The 25,604-nt window shown below is 36.5% G+C and overlaps 1 protein-coding gene across 2 annotated transcripts in view; it reads left to right on the forward strand.

The window, feature by feature from the left end:
* camkk1a (calcium/calmodulin-dependent protein kinase kinase 1, alpha a) overlaps window positions 1-25,604 on the forward strand; it is an 88,440-nt gene that overhangs the window by 14,615 nt on the left and 48,221 nt on the right. Inside the window, exons 1-2 of one of the 2 annotated variants that reach the window (XM_081365666.1) lie at window positions 24,051-24,073; window positions 24,178-24,234. The gene's annotated coding sequence lies outside the window, so the exon portion shown is untranslated. Of the gene's footprint in view, window positions 1-24,050; window positions 24,074-24,177; window positions 24,235-25,604 lie in introns of those variants that run through there. The other variant, XM_081365665.1, reaches the window with a different exon arrangement.

The following is a 25,604-nucleotide window of genomic DNA, read 5'->3' on the forward strand; positions in this document are numbered from 1 at the left end:
AGGTCTGTGGAAACACTCAGATTTTAACACAATGCTAGTGCTAATCCCTCAGCCTGAGGATTCCCCCAAATATTTATCACCATTATGCATGCATGAGAAAAAAGAGAGGGAGGAGGAAGGAATGGAAGGATATAGGATAGGGTGAGTAAGACATTCAGTATGCTAATGACGTTCAGGCCATTCAGTTGCCTCATTTATGTGTTAAGTAATGTTTTAAAACTAGTGTGAGGTCAAGTCAGTAATAAGCCAGATCAGTTTTAATATGTAAAAGCAATGTTAAAAATTAAAATAAAAGTATTTAAAGCTTTCAGGGAATGTCAATGAAGCAAATTAGTTTTTCAAATTCATGTTTTTATATTTCACTTTCACTTCAACCTGTTTCTTTGTTTCTCTTAAAAAAATCTCACCAGAAGTAGTAGGACATCCGGGTACTTTTCGCCTACTGTTTTATGTACTATGAATTCGGACATAATAATCAGCTCACATACTGTACTGTTTTTTTTTTTTGCCTACTATATAGTATGAATGTAAGTAGGCATATTCAGATGCAGGGAGTCACTTGTCACCATAATGTAACCTGCAGTAAGTATCACAATCACAAATTCTCCACCTCAGACTGGTGTCACAATCGGTGGGTGTAATGAAGCGCATGACTAAAGGAATAGGGAACTATAACAGTTACTCGGGAGATAAATGTGAACACAACCACCTTAAACACTGGCGATACTGGATAAAGGAACAGAATGATACTCTGAAAAACATGGGGAGCGTAATCAAGGGGAACAGAAACTTATTAACAGCCAGGGAAACTAACTAGGAACTCAGGCAGAACAGAACAGTGAAAACAAAACCAAAACAGAACATACTTGTTACAACTAGACAGTCTGTCTGGAACCTGCAAACACTGATGAGTGGAGTATTACAAAACTCCCAGTGCTGTTGGGCTGTATATGAGCACTCAGCCAATCAAATTCAAGTACTGGAAGTAACATATGAAATTCAGAATATTCACACTACCATTCAAAATTTTGGAGTTAGTAATATTATTATTTCTTTTATTTTTTTATTTTTTAAGAAATAAAATTAATTTTAATATTCAGCATTACATTGATCAGCAGACAGTAAAGACTTCTACATTTTTACAAAAGTTAAAAAAATTATAATAAATACTGTTTTTTAAATTTACTTTCTATTTATTAAAGAATCATGATTTTTTTTTTTATCTCACTTTCCACAAAAATATTTAGCAGCACAACTGCTTTTAACATTGATAATATAAAGAAATGTTTCTTGACACGAAGTCAGCATATTAGAATGATTTCTGAAGGATCTTGTGACACTGAAGACTGGAGTAATGATTCAGCTTTGCCATCACAGGAATAAATTACATTTTTAAAAATATAGTATTATAGAATACAGTTAATTTAAATTGTGATGATAATATTTCACAATATTATAATTTTTGGTCAAATAAATGCAGCCTTGGTGAGCATAAGGGACTTCTTTCAAAAACATTTTTTTTTTACTTTTCAAGACGTTTGAGCGATAGTGTTTAATGCATAATTCTTAAGACATCATTACATAATCCTCATTCTTTGTTTTTGAAATAAATTCAGAGTCATACACACATTTGCAGGTGTACTTTTAACAGCAGGAGCCTCCTGTACACTGATTGAATCATAGGTCTCAGGTTTCTCTGCACAGACACGATTGATTTGCTGATTGAGACAGTGATTACAGACTGTGGGACTGTTGTTTAGTTGTTGTTATGCTCAGTGACAGGTGAAGCAACGGAAGGAGCAGATGGCTCATGCCCATGTCCCATTCTTATTGCTCAGCGTGAAAATCTGTCATTAGATCATCTCCGGTCCATAAAGCCCTGTATCTTATTTCTTTTTAGTCGTGTTGTCATACGACCACACTGAAAGTCTTCTATTGAAAATCTCAAAATTTGAACCTAGAAAAAATTAACACATTATAAAATGAAAATGTTAAATAATAATTTTAGAAATTAGACATTTAATTTTAATTGATTTAATTAATAAAAAAATGAAAAAAAAAAAAATCAATTCAACATTCACTCTAATTGTTGTGCTGATAATATAATATGTAACTTTTTTTTTTTAACCCTACACTCAAAAAAATGCTGGGTTGTTTCTGTAAACAAATTGTTGGGTTGATTGTGCTGGGTCAAAAAGTTGGGTTGTTTGGGGTACTGTAAACACATTATTGGGTTGCTCATGCTGGGTCAAATGAGTTGTAAGGGGGTCATTCACAAATAAACCGCTGGTTGGGTTATTTTGACCCAGCAACTGGTTACTTTTTTCATTCTTTGCGGAACTTTCTGGATTCTTCACTTCTGACCTGACTCGAGGAGCACGCCACTCGGAGCAGGCAGTGTTTTATGGTAAGTTAATATGATGTTTACCTATATTTTTAATAAGTTGTGGTGGTAGCAGCAAGCTAATTTCACTGTTCAACATACAGTCTTTGATATGGAAGTGTGAGGGGTAACGTATTTATTCTGTGAAACATTAATTAGCCAAAGCTAGCCGGTTAGAATTTTTGACAATATGCCGCATCGTTAAATCCTTAGTTGAAATTAAACCAGCTATATCAGCAGCCTTTTTGAAACATGCAGTTTAAATTCTAAATTCATCATGTAATTATCGTAGGCCTATTCATTGTGGACGTTGTATTTAAAAGTGAGAAAAGCGTTTTGTATGAAATCCACACACGCAGTTTCCCTCACAGGGCTCGCACGTAAAATCAGCGGGAAATGAGTCTCTAATGTAGGCTAGCTAGTGAGTTGTGAGTGAAAAGTCTGCTGGCGTAGTTTTAGAAATACTCGTCAAAAGAAATGACTGAGGTAAGTTCCAGCACAGTCTGCGTGTGTCTTCTGTAATGTCTCGAACCATAGTTTCTGACAAAAAAAAAAGGCTTTCAAGAGCTTGATATAGCCTAGTTTTTTTTTTAGTAAATGTATGACTTGCAATCTTTATAAACATCGACTGAGGAAAGGAGAAATAAATGGACAGGCGCCAGTTTTGAGAAGAAAAGTATACCCGTTTAGTTGAACGAATGATCGTCAATATTTAAAACTTAAAAAATGTAAACTTACATGATAGCCTGCATGTCATCTTTCATTTTATTGTGTGTAAGTTAACATCTAAACGAGGCGATCATCAGCGCTGCCAGTCAGGAGATTAACGAGCAGCTTTGTGGGTTTGTGAGTTTTAATGTTAAAGACACTTTCAACATTACAGTAATATTTTACTTTTAATAAAATAATGTTTTATTTTAATGCCTTAATGTTGATAATATTTGTCCAAATTACTATTTTATTACTATTACTATAATTCAGTTTGCAAATGCTGAATACACATTTTGTTTGTTTTTCACATTTGGTCATTTGGTAATGTTTGAAATAATTTTAATTGCATATTCAATAATAAATTGATACTTCCACAAAAAAAGCTTAACTTGACATAGGTCAACATTTAACATAGGTCAGCTGAAACCAGGGATGCTTTCACACCTGATGTACTCATTATTTAATAAGAAGAATGGCATCTATGCTAATGTTTGTCTTTCTGTTCATTCTAAAGTTTACTGAAGTCAGCCGGATCCGGGCCGTATCCAGATCAGTAGGTGGACCTGCGCCTGGACCCATCCATGACGCATCCCTGAAGGACCAGCCTCATCAGCCCTGTGAAGGCCTCATCGACATGACTGATCCTCAACAAACTCGTCTCCATACCAGTGTGATGACTCCAACTTCCAACCAGATGAAACTGGATAAATATTCTGAATGTTCTTATTCAATCTGACTTCTGACCTGTAATGCTGCCTGGATCATAATCATACACTGTTCGCTCGTTGGCCAGAGGAGAACTGAGCGACTGAGACTGGTTTCTCCCAAGGTTTTTTTCTTCATTCTGTCACTGATGGAGTTTTGGTTCCTTGCCACTGTTGCCTTGGCTTTTGGCTTGCTAGTTGGGGACATTTAATATTCAACGATATTATTGATCTGCCTTACTTAAGGTGGATGATGATGCAATATTCTTCTAGAAACAAACTTTGTTGTATTATATTCATGTTACAGTATCACTATGAAGCTGCTTTGATACAATCTGTATTGTAAAAAGCGCTATATAAATAAAGATGACTTGACTTGTGTAATCAACAGGTGAGGATCAACATGGTTGAATATTTACAAAATGAGATGACTGGTGAATTGCTGCACATTCTGTGCCTCAGGGATGAAATGAGGGGGACATGTCAGACCTTTGACATTGATTAACATTTGTATTCGATAAAGAAAAGTATTAAAGAAATGTATAAAATAAAAAAAATGAGATTTAAATCATACAGTGGCCTCTCTGGTTTATTGTATTACAGAGATAATAATTATTTTAGTTCATAATATAACAAATATTTGTTTCTAATTTTATTAAGGCAATGAGACAAGAAATAACCCAGCACATGAGTAAGACTTAACCCAGCAAGAGGGTTAATTTCACCCGCTGGTTGGGTCAAATGAATGACCCAGAAATATGGGTTAAATGGTAAAACCCAGCACTTGGGTCAAACCAACCCAGCGCGTGTTCTGTCCAATAGTGACCCAGCCGTGTGGTTAAGGTTGGGTTATTTTTTAACCCAGCAGTTTTTAGAGTGTACTGTATATAAACAAATTTGAACATCAGATCTTTTTCTATCCTTCTTGGTGCACGTGAAGTTTTTATTTAGCTTGACCTTTTCTCTTTGATGATCTAAAAGGCTTCACTCTGGTTCTTGAGTAATTTGTGTCAGAAAGCACAGGTAAGAGAGGAAACTCAAGCCTCTCTGTGGGAGCTGCTTCTCGCTGCTAAATGAGATGGCCAGATGAAACGTTGAAACTTCATTGCTTTAGTGCTCTGTGCTCAAAACTATTAGAGCGGTCAGTGTTCTGTGGCTTTCCTATTAGACCTCCGATTAAATCTACTTAAATTGCCTTGGTTGTCTCACCGTGTGTACACAGACCAGGCTTCTCCGCAGGAGTTATGGAGAGGGAGATGTTTTCACCAACCAATTAATCACATCTCTAGAGTACATGGTTTGGAAATAAACAACCCCCAAAGCCCTCAATCTGGAGACTAATTCTTTCCTCAACAGATGGCAGGAGCTTGTAAACACATTTTGATGGAAGCTTTGAGCAAACCTTTGCATTGAGGAAAGCTGCTAAACTTTGACATGGATAGCATAGATGTACAGATGTGACGGCAGGGATTCTTGGCTAAGAATGCACAGTTGTTTTTCTTCACCCTTTAGCTCACTGACCGATGGAAAAATATCATTTAGAAAGGGAAGGAGCATTTTTGGCAACAAAAAAAGTATGACTGTGAATATTTGGGTTAACAGTGAATCGTTTCATAAGTGATTTTTGCATACTTTAAACAATTGGACCTAATTCAGGAGCGTTTCCTTAGAGGAGGCAAGGGAGCCGGTGCCTCCTCAAAAATTTGGATGAGAAAATGATCCATATTGCAAAATAAAACAACACAAATATTACAAAATATCCAGCAGCGGGTAAAGTTACAGTGGGACTCCGTGTTTCTCTTGTCTCCCCTGAGCCCATTGACTTTTACCAGACCCCTAAAGTATGCGCTGGGTTTAGTGGGCAGTAATTGAGAATGAAGGGGGGGGGGGGGGAAGTAACGTGAGAGGAGGCAATGCCTCCATCGTGCTATGATTGGCTATGATTGGTTATGATTTGATATGATTGGTTTGTGTGATAAATTCCCTCTTTGTTTTCGTGCGCGTTCCTGAATGAACAAAATGATGGCGAAAATGAAAATGAAAACACTAACTTGATGAGATTTATATTTGGTTTTAATAAATAGAAACTTAATTACATTGTTAATGTAAAAATACAAAATAGAATTGTATTTGTAAATTAATGTTTATTTAACCAGGAAAAAATGACAACCTTGTCCACCAAAGTGTTTTTTTCCCCGCGGCTAGCATATTTTTCCAGTTGTTTTCAATGGGAGCACCTCGTTTTTAAAACGGCAGGAGTGTAACGAGGCGCTGAGCATCTATTTCACGCTGAAACACTGACCGCTCAGCGTTTTTTACTGGTCGCCAAGAGTTGAAGAATGTTTAAAATGGGTAAAATGCAGTGCTCATCACTGTCACTTTTTACCCAGCTGTCCAATCACAGTGAAGGAAGGGCGGGACAAATACCACAACGAGCAACTGTCACATTCTGCTAGTACAACGTAGTAACACTTCCGCAGATATTTCGTATCATAACAACAAGCAAAGCGTCTCAACTGAAAAAACGCTGCGCTGCCAATACGTTTTCACAGCTAAGTGTTTTCAGCAGAGCGCCTGGTGTTTTCAGCTGGCTAAAAACGCTTTGGTGGACATGCGGTCTAAGTGTAATGCATAACACACATTTAAATACCTGAAGACTTTGCCTCCTCATTTTAGAACATATTGAACACTAATGATTTGCAATTCATTTAATTATTGCCATTTTAAACTGATTATTGAGCAACACAATTTATATTTTAAGATGGATGCATATGATCTGGCAGGATGTGTAATTAATGCAGCTAGAAACCAAATGAATTGTTACAAACTATAAAGGAAAGATGATTTGTAAATTATAAACTCTTATTCAAGCTTTTTTTTTTTTTTTTTGCCCATGCTTTCTAAATGTCATAAACTGTATGGCTGTGAAGCACTGCCCTGATTCTCTATGAAGTGGTGAGGTGGTCACTGTGGGAATACTTAGACGATGACTCCAACCCACTTGAGTTTTAGAAGAAAATGGAAGAGATCAAATACCCTTTATCTCACTCAAATCGGCAATGGCTTGAAAGCCATCAGTGACGCACGCCTTCAGATGCATCTACAGGGAGACAGAATATAGTTTGAAGAGCAGAGAGAAACCAATTCCCACTCATTTTATATTCTGAGTTTTCAGTATCAGTGAGTTGCACACGGATGGTTAGAAAATCCAAAGGGAATCTGCATTAGTTACCTCATCCGTGAATAGTTGTGTGGATTTCTCGCTTGCTGTAGAATTACACAAGGTGACCATGCTATTGACTAGTTTAAGGGTGGGTTCACACTTGTAGTTAGGTTCTCTTGGTTCTTTTGGCCTGGACCAAAAAAGGAAATGATACATTTAGTCTTGGTTCATTTAACATTCACACTGTCATTTTTAACACCGAACCTAAAGATACAAAACAAAATAAAACAAAAAACATTTTTTGTGTGACAGAACATCCAAAACAATTCTGTGCGCTGGGCTAAATGCTCTTGTTGCATGTGGGTACATACGGTGGAATTTTTACCAGCAGAAAACTCACAAAGAGCTTAGAAAATATGCAAAGGTGTCAAACCAGCTCCTGGAATTTCTCCTTTACTATTATCTGCTACAAAAAAGACAGTGGTTCCGACGCCTGCACTGAACAACATTGCCACTATGTCGAGAAAAAACAGGTATGCTTGAGCACTGTGTTCTTTTTAGGGTCGCATCTTGTGATTTCATGTCCTGTTTTTGGTTAGTTTAGATGTATTTGGCCCATGTTGCGTTCATAGTTCAGTCGAACTGCACCATTTCTTGTTTGGTGCGAACCAGGGTTCAGATGGCAGCGCTCACACTTATTCAAATAACCCGCACTAACAGAGCAATCGCACCATAGTTAGTTTTAATCAAACCAAACCTGCCAAGTGTGACAGCGATCACAGACAATTCTCATAATATCTTTATTTTCCAACCTCCAACCTCTATTTATTCTTTTATGTTTAGTTGAACAAGATGAGGGTGAATTTTTGAGGGCATTTGAGTTTAATTTTAGATTTTTAAATGCTGTTGAAGTATTGATAATTGTTAGTTCATCATCATCATATATGTATAACCAATAACCATGTATAAAGTATAACCAATCACTCAGTCGTGCTGTAAACTATTAATATGGATTTAAAGAGTCATGAAGTGATGTGTTAGTATTTGTGTGAATATATTCTTAGATCCAGATAACTTTACATTTAATGCGTTTATTTGCTCCATAATGAGCTTGTCAATTTAATGGTCTAGGATAATGAATGGCAGATACCGACGTTTTCTAATTAAACCTGCTCGCTCAGGTTCTAGACCTCATTTGAAAAACATGACAAATGTTGGCAATATGGAAACCAGGCCTTGGCTAAAATTATTCCAATATGGTGATTAGAAATGAACCATTAAAACAGATTGCATTTCCCATCTGCATGGATTGGCCTGCTTTGGCAGACAGCTGGATGCAGAGAGAGAACACAAGACTGGATTCACTTTTATGTTGAAGCAGTGCTCACTTTGCAGGGATCATTTTCTTATCGTGAGATGATGGTTTTGGCAAAAGCTTAATTTTGTTTCTATGTTATGTTTTGTACTGCTTAGTGAAGTTCATGAAAGTGAGTGAATGCAGCACAGTTGCAACTTAATTGTATTGCAATTTGATTTGTGATAGGGAAGTTTACTTAATACATTTGAATTGAAAATTAGACTATAACTGGACATATGGAAATCCAGGTCCAGACTGACACCAGTGTTATTTTAGCATTATTTATACTATTATACTGTACTGTGGTGAAAAGATATTGTCAGTTACATAAATTTCCTGTTTCGCAATGTTTGCTTCTTCAGTTGTTTTGGTGTTGTTGATTCACATTGCTTCTAGTTTGTGCAGAGTAATTAGAGAATGCAAATGATGCAATGTAAATTTTTTTTTTTTTGGCCCTGACACAAAATGACGAGCTAACATCATTTTACTAATCGTATCATAAGCTAGGAAAGTGTGAACAAGTATTAGTAAAGATAAATCATTCTATCATTCTGATTGGATTATAAGAGCAGGCTGATTGATTTAGAAGGAAAGAAGTGCTTCCAATCATTGTGTTATTGTGTTAGCAATGGTTACCTCCTAAGAAAGACAGCCATCATCGCTTTGCGAACTTCAAAGAGAGAAGTTCAACTGCAGTGATGAAGGCATCACGACATCCCACAGTGTCCAGCAAGCGCCAAGAACGTCTCCTCCTAAGGAAAGAGGAAAAGGTGAACGCTACCATAAGTGCAGTGTCGCACAAACAGTGAAGCATCCTGAGACCAGCCATGTGTGGGGTTTCCTTTCATCACAATTCTGCCCAAAAAACATGGCATGAATAAAGAATGGTATCAAAACATCCTGCAAGAGCAAATTCTCCCAACGACCCAGGTGCAATTTGGTGATGATCCTGTGCATCTTCCAGCTTGATGGAGCACCATGTCACAAGGCAATGGTGATAATGAAGTGGCTTGGAAATCATTTTATTGAAATTTTGGATCTGTGGCCCGGCAACTCCCCAAATCTTAATCCCGAACCTGTGGTCCGTCTTCAAAAGACAAGTGGACTAGCACAAATTGTCAAGTCATCTTCATTTAGATAGCGCTTTTAAAATGGACTGTTTCAAAGCAGCTTTACAGTGAAAATAGGAAATTAAAGTAACAGAGATTGTTTTGGCTTTACAGCAGCTCTAGAATGAAGTTATTGTCCAGCTGAAGTTAGTTTTGATTGATTCACTTCCATTGCAAAGATCATTAGTTATATAAATAAAATAAATAATATATATATATATATATATATATATATATATATATATATATATATATATATATATATATATATCCTCGCAGATACCATTTCTTTCAAAAAAAAAAAAAAAAGGGAACATAGGTGTGAGGATACTGCCTTTTCTAGTATCTTTGACAGAAAAGGTAGATTCGAGATCGGCCTGTAATTGACTAATTCTGTAGGATCAAGTTGTGGTTTTTTAACAAGCGGTTTAATCATAGCCAGCTTAAAAGTTTTTGGTACGTATCCTAATGACAAAGATGAATTAATGATATTAAGAAGAGGAATTAAAAAAATCATAAAATATTATGAATTAATAATATTATCTAGGACCTCTGGAAGCATCTCTTTCAATAGCTTAGTCGGTATACGGTCTAACATAGGCTACATGTGGTCGATTTGATGATTTAACGAGTTTAGAAAATTCTTCCTCTCCTATAGCAATGAATGAATCAAATTTTTCCTTAGAGAGACTACAATGCACTGCCTGATGCGATACTGTAGTAGACGGTTGCATAGTTATAATTTTCTCCCTGATATTATCAATCTTATAAGTTCATAAAGTCATTACTGCTGTGCTGCTTGGAAATGTCTGGGGTTGAAGCTTTATTTTTCATTAATTTAGCCACTGTTTCAAATAAATACCTAGGGTTTTGTTTATTTTCTTCTAATAGGGTTGAAAAATAAGCAGATCTAGCAGCTTTTAAGGCCTCTCTGTACGCAATCGTGCTCTCTTTCCATGAAATGCGAAAAAATTCTGGTTTTGTTTTCTTCCAGTTGCGCTCCATTTTTCTGGCTGCTCTCTTAAGGGCCCGAGTGTGCTCGTTGTACCGCGGCATTGGACTATTAACTTTAATCTTCTTTAAGCGAAACGGAGCAACTGTGTCTAAAGTGCTGGAAAAGAGAGAGTCAAAAGTTTCTGTCGCAATACCGAGTTCTTCTAAGCTATCTGGGATGCTGAGATGATGAAACTGATCAGGAAGATTATTAATAAAGCAATCTTTAGTAGCAGAAGTGATAGGTCTAACATATTTGTAACACGGAGTCGGCTTTGCAGCCTTGGCTAAATTAAGTTTACACAAGACTAGATAATGATCTGAGATGTCATCGCTCTGTTGCAGAATTTCAACGGCATCAACACTGATTCCATGTGATAATATTAGATCTAGAGTATGATTACGACAATGAGTAGGTCCTGACACATGTTGTCTAACTCTAATGGAGTTTAGAATGTCTTTAAATGCCAATCCCAACGCATCTTTTTCGTTATATACATGTATATTAAAATCACCAACGATTAGGACTTTATCTGCAGCCAGTACTAACTCTGATAGAAAATCAGCTCAAACGTGATTTATCATTTACATTAGATAGTGTTACATTAAAGGTGCAATGCGCAACATTTCATGTTAAAAATACCCGTTTTTCTAACCCATACATGCTTAAACAATTGCCTGATGGGCTGAATCAGCCCTTCTCTGATCACTGCGATTGCCTCTATAATCCTGTACAGTAAAATAAATGAGAGGGATTCGGGACGGAATTTGAGACTGGGCGTGACGTCATGCGCGTTCACGCTCACCTGGCTATGTCTGGCAGGTTTGTGTATTCGCCGCCATTCTCCGTATCAGCGAAGACAACTCGAGTGACAAAACTTTAGTCAACTTTCGACAAAAGTAGAAGATGGATTCAAAGAGACCGTGTGGTCCATGAGCATGCACACCTCTGGTTGCAGTTTCGCTTGTCGCCAGAGTGGGGCATAGTTCTGCAAAAACTCAGAGACTTGCGCATTGCACCTTTAAGCACCAATACTTCAAAATAATTATATTTGAAACTAGACTTCTCAGTAATTCTGAAGATATTACTATAAATTACTAGCCTAGAAATCTAGACGCACCCTAGCGGCAGCAAAATGTATTTCGCAGCCAGGGTAGTCTAGCAACTCTCAATAAACCTTCTCGCTGCAAAAACCCAGATTGGGTCAGGCCAATCACGTTGTGTATAGAGTAGGCGGGGGCGGGCTTAACATATGACGACAGAGTTGCGATGGTTACCTGGCTGCTGCTACTTGAAAACAAAGAATGACGGCTGCTGATGGAGAACAACGGTCTTTCGAATCGGCTTTGGCCGCGACTCTGGAGGACTTGGAGTTAAGTTTTTCTTTGAGAAAAGAGCAAAGAACGGCACTTAAGTCATTCTTAAAAAAAGGAAGATGTGTTCGTCGTTTTGCCGGCCAGATATGGCAAAAGTTGAATCTATCAACTAGCTCCGCTGTTGGGAAAACGCTCTGGTTGGTTGAAGCGCTGTCCTATTGCGTGCAGAGGGAATTTGAAAGACAGCCGTTTATCCCGCCCCTCGGATTGAGCCGTGACTATGGTGAGTTTCCAGACCTAACATCTTGATGTAGGTCTGGCTTGCCAGGCTAATAAATTACAGCAACACCTCCCCCTTTGCCTTTCAGACGAGGTTCATGTTTATAACCGTAATCTTGTGGGGTGGACTCATTTAAAGTAATGTAATCGTCTGGTTTTAGCCAGGTTTCTGTCAAACACAGCACATTTAGGTTATAATCTGTGATCATATCAGATCCTTAACAATAAGTGCTTTTGAAGTAAGGGATCTAATATTCAGCAACCCAAGGTTTATCATTTGTTAATCTGTATTATATCTGTTTTTCATTTGTTGAACATCAATTAAATGTTTACCCTTAAATGGGTTTGGGAGTTTTTTGTATTTCCTAATTCGGGGAACAGACACAGTCTCTACAGTATATGATGATATCTAGGTGATAGAGGCTCTATGTGATGGGATTTATCTGACCTCAGTGACGTGAAACAACTAGCAGACGGTCGGTTTAGCCAGTCTGTCTGCTTCCTGACCTGATCCCCAATTCATGTTTGAGCTCTAAGACTATGTGCCATATTACTAGAGAGAAGAGCGGCACCGTCCCAGGAGGGATGAATACCATCTCTTTTCAACAGGTCAGGTCTGCCCCAAAAGCTTTTCCAATTGTCTCTAAATTCTATATTATTTTGTGGACACCACTTAGACAGCCAGTCATTGAGTGAGGATAGTCTACTAAGTATCTCGTTACTCCTTTGAACAGGAAGGGGGCCAGTGTAAATTACAGTGCCTGACATCGTACTTAGTAGTAGCGTACTTGTTCGCACACCTCTTTAACGTTAATTTTAGTGATCTCCGACTGGCGGAGTCGAACATCATTAGTGCCGACGTGAATAATAATCTTAGAGAATTTACGATTAGCATTAGCCAGCTCTTTTAAATCTGCTTTGATGTCAGGCGCTCTGGCTCCCGGCAAACATGTGACTATGGTGGCTGGTGTCTCTATTTTCACGTTCTGTGTTATAGAATCGCCAATAACTAGGGCACATTCAACAGGATTCTCAGTGGGTGTTTCACTGAGAGGGGAGAATCTATTTGTTATGGTAATCGGAATGGAAGAGCGGTGTTTTGTCCCGCGACTACAGCGTCTCACGGTCACCCAGTTGCCCTGCTGCACGGGCTCTACTTCAGCCGGAACTGAACAATGTTCAGAGTTCACTAAGCTAGTCGCATCCAAAGCAGTATCTAAAGCCCTTGCATTCTTACTATCCTCGATTAAAGTTTGGATGCGTGTCTCTAGTTCTGAAATCTTCCTCTCCCTGCATTTATCACATGTAAATCCCTCTGTGCTGACAGAGAAGGCTATGCTATACATGTGACACGAAGTGCAAGTGACAATAACAGGATAAGACATTACTCATCGTGTTTGTTGACTGATCCTACTTACCACAGTTGTTTGATAGACTCGTTAAAAGCGCGAAAGAGAAAAAAGACGGCAAGCACGGATGGCAGGTTAACAGGCTAGCGAGATACTAGCGTGTTGTGCCAGCGATAACGATTTAGATAAAAGCTAGCAATGTCAGATTAATGTGATAATAGACTATATCTAATATATATTGATGAGTAAGGTATATTTAGCAATATAAACAAAAAGGAATGATAGTAAATAGAGATTCAAAACAGAAAGCTATACGGAGCTTACAGACACAAACCAGCAGCAATGCAGACAGGAGCAATCGATCAGCAGCAAGGCAGACAGGAGCAATCAAGTGAAGTCACAGCCTTTATGATAAACTCCAAGCACTAATAAGGCAATAATGTATCACCATTAGTCAGGATATGGCCCAGAAGCTTATATCCAGTTATGAAGAAGGGTCACCTCTAAATATTGTAAATATTGACTCTGCATATATTTAATGTTTTTTGCCAATTAAAAGCCATTAAAACTTATGAAATGCTTATCGTTGTTTTCCAGTATACCACAGAAACGTGAAAAAATAATTACAAATCCAGAAGCACCGAAATTTGCAAAACACAAAATAAACACAGAAAAAAACATTTTCCTGCACATCCATTAATATTTCATATTATTTTAATTTTACAGATTTCCTAGCATTTAAATCCGTTGCTAGATGTTTCTGCTTAGCCTTATTGCAATGGAGCTGTTTTTAGTGTCTAGTGTTTGTATCTCCTGATATGGCTAGCATCATGTTTGTCTTTTGGCATAATGACCTTTTGCCACACATAGTGTTACACAGGGAGCTATCATCTAACCATTATACTGGTGTCCAGTGAGGTCTAGAGAAGAGACAGAGGACATTAGATAAAATCTAGACCGTGTCCATGTTGGGACAGACTATATTACAGTATGTTATATATGAGTTTAGGCTTAATTATTGACAAAGCAATGCTGTTTTATGTCAAGATACAATAATCTTACAGCCAAAGCTCATGCTATGCATTGTGAAACTAGTCAATAAAACAGCCCAGCCCTGTTCATTTATTACCTGAGACACAGTAATATACAGCGTCATTAAAAGTGCTAAGTTTGGATTTCCCAAAACAGTAACTAAGTAAAATGTAAATAGGATGTTAGTGTTGCATTATGTTTTGCAGTATTGGTATCTACATAGCACATACAAATCTTTGTAATCCTCAAAGTACTCACAATTCTGTCATATTTAATGTAAAGAGGCCTGACTGCAGATTAACTACCATCCATCCAAAGAGCCACAACTGTGAGTGAAATTTAGATTAAAATGATCCACTCCTTAAAATGATCCACATCATGTTTAGTCATTGTTAATGGACACACGGTCAGTAATCTCTCGATTTTGTTTACCCTCATGTCGTTCCAGTGCTACGTGACTTTTGAATTGAAATGAGAGTATTTTTATTATTATTATTATTGTTATTATTATTATTATTAAAAAAATCATCAACAATTCAACCTATTCACAAACTGAAACATTTTGAGACTCAAAATCACTGTGTTTCACAGTTGAAGGTATGAATTGGGTTGACTGTCAAAATAAAGATGTTAGAACAGTGTAAAAAGCCAACAAACAGTGTCAGAATCCCACCCGATGCTCAGACTTTACTGTTGTAACTAAAAATAAAAAAGGTGATTTCCTTTGTTCCTTTATTTCCCCAACTAAATTTACATATTACCCTTTTAGTTTAATGGTGTTTCTGGACTTGCTGGAAAGGTACATCCCTTTTACTGTATGTTGTGTTTGCGTTTTGTTTTGTTGCTTTCATTCTTCATTGCGTTGACCACTTTTATCTACAGTAGACACTCTTTTCTGTTGGATATATGTTATACTTTTGCATAGTAGCGTATGTCATCTGGACTATACTTTGTTTAATTTAAATCAGAATTCCCAGAACTTCTTTTGAGTGGGTTTTATTTGATTATCAGCAACATTATGTCTTCTCCCTGATTTTGCTACTAAGAAAACCATTAAAAATGGCATTTTTTTATCTGAGTCAAAGCCATTTCTCTGTGCACAGAGCTTGTAAACTCTCTCTCTTTGCGCACACACAGTCAGTCCATGTTAGGTTGTTTTCCAGCTCCTCTCTTTTCAAGCTTCCAGTGCTCTTAATTGGATTTGCCAAGATGAAGGGTGACACAATTACACAGGCAATGGTAAATTTCACAACATGTGCTCAAAGAGGCTTACCAATATTCTTTTCCAATAACAAGATCTCATTAAATGTAGTCTAGTTTTTGCATCCATATTAGTTGGACCAAAAAATTGGACTGTTTACATTTGTATTTAAATGGACAATCCATCTCACTGATCATTCATTCATTGTTCATACACACTGTACAATAAGGTTCAGTTTGTTCAGATAAGTGAGTGCACTAGGTATCATAAACTAACAACGAATAATACTCAAGAATCCTTAAGAAATCTTTTATGGTTTCCACAAAAATATTAAGAAGCAATCTTTTTTTCAGCATCAAATCACTAATTATGAACAATAGCAAAATAAATATTAATTAATATACAATGCTGTACAATGAAATGTTTGTCCAGTATTAATTTGTGTTATCTAATGCATTTAACTAATATTAGCAAATGGAACATTTTACTGTATTGTAAAGTGTTACTGATTCAGCTGTTCTTGAGTGATAGCTGTCCAAACACAGGTCTGTCTTCGCCCACACTGTCAAGCTTTGAAACGTCTAAATCCTTTGTGGATTTGTGAGAGTAAGTCTCCTCATTAAAATGTCCTTTTGCATCTGATAGAGCAGCCAGGAAGCCAAACTAACAGGAGGACGAATGTGCAGAAGACCCTGTTATTGTTGCATCTTCTACATTTAACTTTTTCATTGTTTCTTTAAATGCCAGACCACAGAGAACATGGTAATGTCTTGCGTCTCAGTAAGTTATGTAAAAAAAGGTACATTCAGCAGCTTGAAGGACTTTTAATGGGGTAGGAAGAGCCATGTGTGTTTGTGTGTATAAGAACCGTCCTCCTCGTTGGGCTGTTTTTAGAGGCACACAGTTTGAGTTGGGTGAGGTCCAGACTCTCTCAGGACAAGCATTCATTTCCACCATTCATCATTTATGAATGATGATTACCATCAGCTAAATTTAGTGCTGTGTGTGTGTGTGTGTGTGTGTGTGTGTGTGTGTGTGTTTCTCTCTGCATCCTCACTGTTTCTAGAGCTTTTTTCAGTTGGGATATCCCCAGATGGATCTGATCCCCACAGCTTGCTTTAACTCAAGCACATCCTGTGAGCTGGTTATGCAGGTCTGCAAGTTTTATTTGGATATGGGAAATGGGAAAACACCAGAAGCTCCTCCTCTTATGCCCCACCCACACTGGTTGCCCTATTCCCAGACAGGCGGTGACCTGTACAAAGGGACGCACTGGAGGTCTTAGCAACGTCTTATGCAGTGCAGGGAGGGGAACACCCTGGATGTCCCATGTTATGAACAATGGGTTCTTCTTCATCTGGGTCCCCTCCCTATAGAACGGATCATGCCTCCATCCACCAGCCGACCACTCAGGAAGCTCTCGGTCCATGTGAGTAAATGAAACGAGGAGCTTTCATCTCTCTCCATCCGTTAATCCCAAATTCACTAGCTGGGGGTTAGTAGGGCACATAGAGGTCAGCTCAGGATTTGGCAGGGAAGGTGCCTGCTGCTATTTTTTTCTTAAATATGTCTCTGACTCGTCTTTTTAGAGTCTGTGGAAGGACGATGTTTCGTATGTCTTCTCTCTATGACAACAGTGATATAGAGTGAGTGACCGTGGCTATAGTAGCTTCACTGAGATAATCTGCGTTATTCAATTAAAGTGACCCAGATTACAGCTTGACACACTCAAACCTGACACACTCTTGTAAGTTGCTTTGGATAAGTGTCTGCTAAATGCAAATGTAAATGTAAATGAAAATGTGTGTTGAACGTTCCAGAGATGCTGTATATAAATTGTTTGAGATTTGACAATGTGGAGTAGCAATACCCTACGCCCTGTTCAACTGGTTGAAAGTGTCAGAGGGCTTTGGTGAGTTTCTGGTTATATAGAACAAAATGATGTGGTCTTTGTGTGTCCTTTTTGCTTATTTGCCTTTTAGTTGTAACTGAAACCATATCTCAAGCTTGATTGATTCCCAAGTGTGTAATCCAATTTTACCCCTGACCTCAACTGACACTTTCATTTCATTTATCATGGTTAATTTCAGCTTTAATTGCACTAATGTACCCTGCACCGAACATGTAAGGAACATTTGAGAAATATTGAGATATGAATGTACTGTATAGTTTAAGAAAGTACTATTGTATGTCACGCATCTATCATACAGAATTCTACAGCATAAAACATAATAAAAGCTTTATAAAAAATAATATAAAGTTTTTAATGCCTTTTAATGAGTCTTGTGAAATATTTGTAATGTTTTTGATTTTTTTAAGTTTTTAAATTTAAATGGTTTTATATTTTAATATATAATATAATATATTTCATAAAGCTGAATTTTCAGCAGTGTCACATGGTCAGGAATCATTCTAATATGCTGGTTTACATTTCTTATTATCAATATATGTGGAAATTGTAACGAAATATAACCATGTAAAAGTTTCTACTGCCACTTTTGTTCTAAAGACTGTGAAAAGAATTTCACTGACAAAACCGAATTTACATGCTTTCATTTTGTGCTTTATGGGGATGATTTGTGTAATTTAAGAAAGAGATGACTTTATTGGTAAAGAGAGAAATGTGTTGCTTTTTGTCAGCTATTCTGCAGAGTTTCGGAGATGGAGTTTGTTATCTATATATCCATAATGAACTCTTTTTTTGGGCAGATTTTCTTAGTGTCTAATGTCTTTAAAACCATTTGAAATCATCTATGATTGTCTGATTTTATGAATTTAAATTAAGCATTTAAAATTAGTCAGTAAGGAGGCAAGATGAGATGCTCCAGATAAAGGATGTTAGTAGAATAAATGTAGAGAGGAGAATGAATGTCCCCTGCTTGCTTGCCCCCATGTGAACTGCACTCACATTAGTACAAATGTGTGTGTGTGTGTGTGTGTGTGTGTGTGTGTGTGTGTGTGTGTTGTTGTTTGAAATGGATCCTTCTTAATGGCTTAATGGATGCAATATAAAGCTGTTGTTGATTATAAAGTAGAAGCTGAGACCGCTTCCTATGATTTTCCCATCACATCTCTTCATTGTCAGTTTTTAAAAAATTGACCTTTAAAACATAATTTGTGTCTTACAATGGCAGTAACAAGCAACTTGACAACATCTTAAAAATGTGGTGCAGTTGAGATGAGACACAACACAAAAGTATAGTGAAGAAGTCTACTTGCAAATTGCATGTGTGAAATCTAAATAAAAATTCTATGCAATGTGACATTTTTCTTCTTCACCAACTCCAACTTTGCTTGCAAAATGATAGAAAAAGATTCTCGTTTCCCGCAATAATAGAACGACGTAAGTAAATTATTAAATAAACAAGTAAATGAATGATCAAATAAGGCTGACGATATGACTATAGCATATCGCCCAACTTTACTCTATTCATTGCTTTCATCTGCCACACTGATGTCTTTAAAATATATTTATTTGTGGGATTTTCTCAGCAAATATTAATAGGCCTATATGTGGTTACAGTAATTGTGATGAATATCATGTAAATAATTTGAGGAACAATTTTAAATGATTTACAGCCTTTATTTTTCCTATTCCCCTGTTACACTGTTTTTTTTTTCTCCCTGTTGTCATCAACTTCCTGTTGTCACTCCAGCCTGTTCCTCTCTGTCCTCACATTGTGTCCGTTCTTAGTGTGGGATTACCAGTGATTAATGAATCAGTCTGATCACACCACATCAGCAGTGAGGATTAGTCTCTGCTGTCCATTACTGTATGAATGAAGCTCTCCCTCATTCACTGTACTGGCTCGATATGTAGATCAAGAGTCCACCATTTTACTAATTAACCAGATAGTGTTACATACATTAAACACGTTCCCTCATAACGAATTATTAACGTGCTACATGTCCTTTAAAATCACGGTATTTTTTTTTTATTAATGTAGCTACATTATACAAGTACAGTGAAAAAAAGATGCAGGTTTAACAGTTGGCTGTGAATGCTATACATGCACACAAATGCACAGACACACACACATCAATGCTAAAGCTGTTATGTCTGGCCATAACAAGCAAGTAATGCTGTCTGTAGGTCAGAGCACATGCCCAGGGGCTTCAGACATTAAAGCTGTTAGCTGGATGTGTGATACTGTGAACTTCACATAGCGTATCTTATATAAGTCTTAAGAAAAGTCAGGCTCAGTTTTAATGGTGTTGTATTTTACAGGCAGAAACAGCCACACACAAGATAGGAGTAAATGCTACATGCTTTTCTCATGCAGCCATTAGTGCTTTTAAGTATTTTATTCATCATTTATTTAAATATTATTTAGCCATAATTTAATCATTCATGAGGAATTAATTAAAAAAAGGTTGTCAATTCAGATATACACCACTGTTCAAAAATGTGGGGTCAGCATGGTATTTTTTTTCATAGAAATTATTACTTTTATTCAGGAATGCATTAAAGTAATCAAAGGGGACAGGACAATTATAATGTTACAAAATATTTTAAATAAATGATGTTCTTTTTAACTTTCTATTCATTAAAGAATCCCGAGGGGGAAAAATCCACCAAAATGTTCAGCAGCTTTTTTTTAACAATGATAATAAGGATATATTAGATAGAGCCCGACCGATATGGATTTTTGGGCGCCGATACTGATAAAAAAAAGCCAGATACCGATATATCGGCCGATATTATTTATGTGTATATTATAATACAGTAGCAATATTATTTATGTGTATTATATTACAGTAAGTTTGGACACACTTTACAATTGGTGTGTACAAACTTTTGATGGGTACTAGAGCCCGACTGATAAAGGATTTTGAAGGCTGATACCGGTACAAATATTTGTTGGTTTTAAAATCCGATATTCGATATATCGGACGATATTTTTTATTTTTTTTTCAGAAACGCGCAACAAAACATTAACAAATTTCCCTAACATTAGTTTATTTGTAGTTATTTATGAGTTTTAACTAAAATAATATGATAATGCATTTTAAAAAGAAACTTGTTTCTTGTATTGTCACAACAGAACAGAGGAACATCAAAATATATTAAAGTTCTGATAAATAAAATGTATAAAAATACAAACTTAAGATTTTTTTTAAGACTAAACGTTTAGTCCTTTGAACAAAAACAACAATTTCACATTCAAATTGACAACAAATTCAAATTGTCATAATTTACTCTCTCAAGTTGTTTTTTTCTTCTGTTGAAAATAAGTTATTTGGATGAATGTGGGTAACCAAACAGTTGATGTACCCCAGTGACTTCCATAGTATATTTTTCTCCTTTGGAAGTCAATGGGGACCAGCTACTGTTTGGTTACCCACATTCTTCAAACTATTAATATTAGAAAAATATTAGAAGGAAATTAATACAGTTGGAACAACATTAGAGTGCCTGTAAATAATGAGATCATTTTTATTATTGGGTGAACTATCCCTTTAAGGACAAGCGGCAACTGTTTACAATTGCTACTGTCTGTTTAAGAGCTGAGCATGACACGTCTAATGTACACGCATTTGACAAGCGGACAACCGACATTGTTTATGTAAATATTGTGTGTATTTAACAGTATTAGCACAATAATACTCGAAAGATAACTTAGTCCAGTATCCAGGCGCTGGTACTAGAAAGGCTTTTAGTGCATGTGAGCTTCACATGTACGCGCTGAGAAACGCACACGTTAGAACAGCGCATCAGTATTTAAAATTAAATGTTTAACCGACAAAGCATTAAAGCACATGCACATTATGAACTTTTGTGAACTGCAGTGTTAACATTTTATGTGAATATAGCTTACGTCGCGTTGTTCCGCTTCACTCTCGGCTTATTTAACCGCAGCAAAACTGGACATGAGTCACGAATTTTGTCATCCTTATTTGAGTTAAGAGAACTGATAGGGATGTTCTTTTAATTGTTATTCAAGCAATGTATGTCTCGTGAGTCGTTACCAACTCACCATGAACACAATTCACCGCTGATCTCACTCGCGGTTCTCTCTGCCCGACTCGGGCTGGATCAGCAGGTTGCTGAATGTGTGGCGCGTTATACACGAGTGTTGCCAACAGGGACGGTGTAGAGTGCCCTCTGGTGGACAAACTATACAACGGCAACACTCATAACATGGTTGAAGGGTGTTTCGTCCGTTTTTATTTTATTTTTGAAATATTAATTTATCGGCCGTTATAAATGCCGATACCGATAGTTTTGAAAATGCCTAATATCGGCCTGCCGATATATCGGTCGGGCTCTAATATTAGAATGATTTCTGATGGATCATGTGACACTGCAGATTGGAGTAATGACTCACTGTAATGATCACAGGAAAAAAATACATATTATATTTGAATAGAAAACAGTTGGTTCACAATATTACGTTTTTCACTGTATTTTTGATCAAATAGATGCAGCATTTCTCTTTTTACTCACTTTTTAATGCCCAGATATAAATGTACAGTACTTGCCCAGTAATAACAATCAAAGAAATGATATATTGTTGTGACAAAATCATTAATTTCATTTGTTTTATTTAATATACATTCTAACAATGATTATACAATTTAATCTCTGAACTTTTGTACAAAGTATCTCTTGTTCATGTAGGTTGATGATATGAGCATGTCAGACTGTGTAAGCCATAAAAGGTATTGTTGTCACTTATAAGTGCCCACTAAATTCACATTTCATGTTCCAGGGGGCCCTTTAAGTAGATGGATACCAGAGAGGCCCTGCCCTGGACCATTTGCTGAGGGGACCCTGCAGTCTTCATGCGCAGTAATGTGTTTAAATTAGTGTCTGGTTTGAGACCATCTCTAAGCTGTTGCCTTTGTTGTACCTGCCTGATATTCAATAGGGCTTCTCTCTTTTTCTTTCTCTCTCTGTTGTATAGCTGATATGTTCAATTCTTTCTTTCATCACTGCAGAGCGTACAATTGAAGTTTCTCTCTGAGAATACAGTAGTCATCATTTGTCCGTTCACCCTCTCACGCTGGCATTCTCTGACAGCCTCCTCTGAAATCCCCATCCCAATTGAGTCGGCTGGCAGCTCTGTTTTGTTCCCTTGCTGACTTGAATAGGTTTTAATGGTGCCGTTTCATGTTTGAAATGAAGACTCCTGGCTTAAGACAGCAAACCAGACTCAAGAGCCCTGTGACAATCGCCGCATCCAACATTTGCTCTGAAATCCAGGCCTAGCCAACATAATGTCTGAGCTCTCTGCAGTCAACAGACCCAAACATCTTTTCTGGAGGAGGCAGACAAGTTGTTTTGGATGGTTCTCTTGCATGCGGAGTCCGAGTGCTTGACCTTTTTGTGGTCTTTTTGTCCACATCATACTTCTGAGAAGATGGCAGTCTGGATTCCTGCTGGAAAAGAGGGCTGTAATTCTTCTCTTACTGAGTGAAGACACTTGCGTTTACTAATTTTAGAAATTCCCCGTTAACCATCTGTCTCGAGTTCTGCATGTAATAATTGTAATTAGGAAAACTTGGTTTGAATGAGCATTGGCATACAGTGGGCAAAAGTGATGGTCGGAGGGATATTTAAGAATGAAGAATACACTAAACATGGTCACGGTATTAAAATGACAACATTATTTGGCAAAAACAGCTTTTATTTTAATTTGTAACATTAACATCTTTACTGCCGATTTTGAATGAAAAATCTTATTGACCCCAAATCTTTTAACAGTAGTATAAGTAGCACAGTGCTGTGTGTTTTAAAATTAAGTTTTATATAAACCGTTACTTTTTTCTCACCTGGGCTTTGTTTGCTTGTTTGTGTTTTATATATAAGCTATACTTTTCAACAACAAAAAAATGCCTTGGCTTATTATACAGTACTGCACACACTAACAATGCCAAACTGAAACTGAGAAAGATGGCTTCAAAGTTTCTGGGTTGAATTTTTATATCAAATCTGATTTTGATCAGTTTTCACACAAAGTTTTCCCTGAACATAGCTGAGTAAAACCTCAAGAAAGATCATAATCTAGGAGTCTTGATTTTTAGTCATAACGCTAATTTGATCAAACGAGTTACTGTGGTTTGCCACTGTAGATATGGTCTTACTCACAAAACTCAGTGCTATTTACCAAGTGTTATTAATGTAGCAAAAAGGAGGTAAATGAAATTGCATTTAAAAGATTTGTGTGCTTATTGTAGTGATCATGGCAGCAGTAATTCATCAAATGATGGAGAAGAGTGTTATAATCATGCATATATCTAGATGCAGTGTGCAGCAGTGTTTTTTTAAGGAGCTGATTCATTCGTCTTAGTAAATTGCGCCCTTACCCTGTTATTAACCATTTTCCATCATGCAGATTATAAATGCTAAATCACTTGTTGATCACCTTCAAAATATTCGAACATATAATCTTTTGATTACTTGTATATCTTCCCAGCAGTGCTAACATCTATGTACTTTGAGAAGGAAGTAAAGCTCATGTTTCAGGATGGGTACACAATATTTATTTATTTTTAATAACGGGTTTTCAAGCACATACTGTTCTCCTTGTGTTGACATAAACTCTGGTTAACAGTTTTTTTTGTATCTCTCACAGGTTGCTTTATGCTGTAGGGAGACTAGTGGAAGAAACGTTGAACGCTGCAATACTGAGGTGAGTCCTACTTCATCTACTTAATAAGATCCACTTTATTATCACTGCCTTAGTTTTCCAATTATTTTTGACAGGTCCTTTTATGATATCACACTTTACACCTGATTACATCAATTTGTTTGTGGATTGGTCTAAAAGGGCAGCTTCTACTTCTATTAAACGTCTATTAAACACTCATACTGTAATCTGTCTAGCTGTTCCTCCGTGTGTGAAATCCCACTTGTGTTCATCTGCATGTACATTGGCCGTGTCCTCGATCACCATGCGCTCCAGTAGTTTAAAGCCTGTCAATATTCATCTCATCAGTGCTCCCACTCTCCCTCAGCGCTTACCAGCCTCTTAAAGGGAAAGTAATAGCTGTTTATGGACTCTTCAGACGGTAAATCTGTACTGTAGTGCTTCATGTTTTGTAGCAATATTTTTCTATGCATTGGATGTACAGTAACTAGAAACAGTTTGGGTTTAATCAAACATTTTTTAGTAGCCAAACCCGACTAACATGCTTTAGAAAACAGGATATTATGAAAAACCTCTAAGTCATGTTTTCTGCTAGGTTAAACCACGACTACCCTTTACTGTCTGTATATGTTGATTTAGGCTTTGCTGCTGGTTTCACTACAGCTGGTTAATTGACAATTTTGGAAATGTATTAAACGAAAGCAAAAGTGTGATTTACAGCCTTTGTATGATTTTAATGTTTTTTGTTCCATTCTCTTAGCAGCTAATAATTCAATGCACAAAACACATTTTGGACAGCCCAAACTGTTACTAATTTACATTTTATTAATGTTTACTAATTTACTGTTATTAATTTACACTGTTACTAAACTAATACATTTTTTATATATATATATATATATATATATATATAATATAAATTTTATCTTATAAAATTTGTAAATGTATACATATAGAATGAATATATATATGTATATGTATATGTATGTATATATATATATATATATATATATATATATATATATATATATATATATATATATATATATATATATATATATATATATATATATATATTCACAGTAATTTATCAGAAAACAAGACTTAATATCCTTGTCATTGTGTTGCTCAACTAATATAATATTTTATGGATGCTTTTATTTTTATTTTTATTTTTTCCTGGAAAAAAAGATTTTTTTGGAATGTAGTTTTGTTCATTATTTTTGAGGATAAGGGCATGTTAAGCAACCTGGCCATGTTGGCATCTGCCTTACTTAGCTTCTACCAAGTGACATATGGACGTGACAGCGTTTTTCAAAAATGAAACATTTATTGTGTTGTCCTAAATATGGATGATCATATAGTTAGTTGCGTTTTTAATAATTGCTTTTTTAATAATAGCATTTTTTTCT

Source organism: Scardinius erythrophthalmus (assembly GCF_964197995.2).
Source record: "Scardinius erythrophthalmus genome assembly, chromosome: 5".
Lineage (NCBI taxonomy): Eukaryota > Metazoa > Chordata > Actinopteri > Cypriniformes > Leuciscidae > Scardinius > Scardinius erythrophthalmus.